This window comes from Aptenodytes forsteri, unplaced genomic scaffold (genome assembly GCF_000699145.1).
Source record: "Aptenodytes forsteri isolate BGI_AS27 unplaced genomic scaffold, ASM69914v1 Scaffold132, whole genome shotgun sequence".
NCBI lineage: Eukaryota > Metazoa > Chordata > Aves > Sphenisciformes > Spheniscidae > Aptenodytes > Aptenodytes forsteri.
The window spans coordinates 2,764,075-2,766,395 of NW_008795520.1; positions in this window are offsets into that span (position 1 = coordinate 2,764,075).

Genomic DNA, 2,321 nt, shown 5'->3' on the forward strand with positions numbered 1-2,321 from the left:
GGGGGGGGGGGGGAAGACAGGAAAAAATATATCATGTTCAAATGCCTGTGGGGAAAACAAACAGCATTTGAAACGTTGTTTTAAAATATAACTTCCTACCTGTAGTCTTTGTTTTTTCTGGAAGTGGCTAGAATCCTTGATGGCACTTGAGTTCTTAAAAACTCCTTTAAAGACTTACTCAATGAAAGTAAATCAAGATAAGAATACATATGGTAACAATACTGTCTCCTGCTTGGTTTCGACTTGTTCCAGCTGTTTGCACGACAGTGAATTGCGGGGCCGGGAACGCTGTGTCCACAGCCCTGTTACTGGAAGTGGCAGACAGACCACTTGGGCAGCCCGCTACATCCGTGCGAGCAGGTAAGGTAACAGATAAGGTAGCAGTCACCTTGCGGCAGTCAACAGAGTTACTTCGGTATAACAGAGGAAAATCTAGCTCCTCAAACTCCTTGAGGCTGCCATAAAAAAAGGTCATGATCAGCAAACAAAAAGAAAATAATATCTGGGTGTTCAAAGTCCGCCTGAAGTTTAATTTCTCTGCCAGAAAACCCAGCACTAAAGTTTAAGATAACATTTGGAGGGAAACAGATGTACTTGGGTGGTTTATTTGAAGTAAATTCTCATACCTTGTAGCCTGTTTTTTTAAAATCTTTCTCTTACTTGAACATTTAATGTGATTACCCCTTACAGCAGAGGTATCATTAGTGATGCACAGACAAGCATCTCAAGGGAGATGCACTTTATACTCCTGCTTGTAATAGATGTTCAAAAAAGTTGTACACCTGAATACGTAAGTGTATGAACTTAAATACACTCTGTTGAATTCCTTATTCAATGATAATGTTGAGCCCTTACACAATGTTTTCTTTTGTTGCTGGATCTCTTCAAAATGTGGTATCTTATTGTTTAGCTCTTTCTTCGCTGGCATAGCAAGAAAGATGCTAATGTAATTTGCCACAAGTTACCTGCGATAAAATGACAGGCTTGGGAACTGAACCCAGGCATCCTGTCACCCTCCCCGGCACCTCTGACCAGCATCTCCTGTAGGCCACATCATTGCCTCTTACACTGCGGGGGAATTTGGGGTGGGTCACATCATGCATGGCTTTGACCCACGTAATGTAATTATATCATGCAGTGTTCCTGTTTTCTCCTGTCCCTTTCTTTAGTGATACTGTATAAAACAGAAATGTCACCTGCCATGTAATGCATATAAATATAACGGCAATATAAGCAATAACCACGGCTTAACGAAATGGCGGACAATAGGACTGTGCTCCTTCCTTCCCTGATTTCTCTGCAGATCAGTTGTCAGGGGAGGAGAGGAGCGCGTGTGGCACTTGGATGTACCGGGTGCTTTCATCGGCGGACCAGAATGTTTGGCACCCAAGGTTATCACCTGCTATATGTCTTTCTGGGATTGCCCAGGTATGAAAAACTATATTTAAACATGCCTTTAAACACCCCCACCCACCGCTCCATACTTCCTATCTCAGAAGTCCTTCAGGCTGCAATAAAGTTAAAAGCAGGGTTAACTCTGATTATAGAAATTAATTGTGAGATTAGAAGAAGCAAGGCCTAGGGTGGAGCAGTTTTGTGTTACAAAACCAGGAGTCAGCACGCAGCTAACATCACAGCCCATGGAGGAACAGCGGAGCAGGCGAGGGTTCAATGAGATCAGCTCCATATCAGCCAGTGGGCTGCATGCTGGCACCTAAATTTTACAGTCTCCCTTGCTCCTGCAAAGCGAGGAAATACTGTTTTCAGAGCCCCTCTTCCCAATACCCCCATGTTGCTGCAGCAGCCGAGGTCCTGATCTTTGCAGTCTGGCACTGCTGCAATATGGATGCTCCATTGGATCCTCAGGATTTTCATTCCTCTCTGGGCACAAGCGCTGCATTCACACTTAAATTATCACACTTAAAAAATACAATTTAAAAAGTATTGCAAATGTGTAAAGCTGCCCTTGTTATCTTCCTGCAAATTTCTCATGGTAGAAGAAATAAATAATAAAAATATTTGAAGATGAAAAAAACTTAGAAAGGTCGTGATTTTTTATCTGCCACTGAGTATTAGAGATTGTGGAAGGAGAACTTGCATCAATTAATATTCGTCAAGGAGAGAAGAATTAAGCATAATGAAATCCAGCTGCAAAAATATAATTTAGGCAAAGGATTATGAAGAGCTCTGTTACTGTAGGAACAGGTACTGCAGCGGAGCAGGCAATGAACGGAAACATCAGTCTCCCCTTGGCTGGTGGTGTTTGGGAGCAGACTCACCTGTGGGGTCTGGACATGGTGAAGTGAACCTTGTGTGGTGGA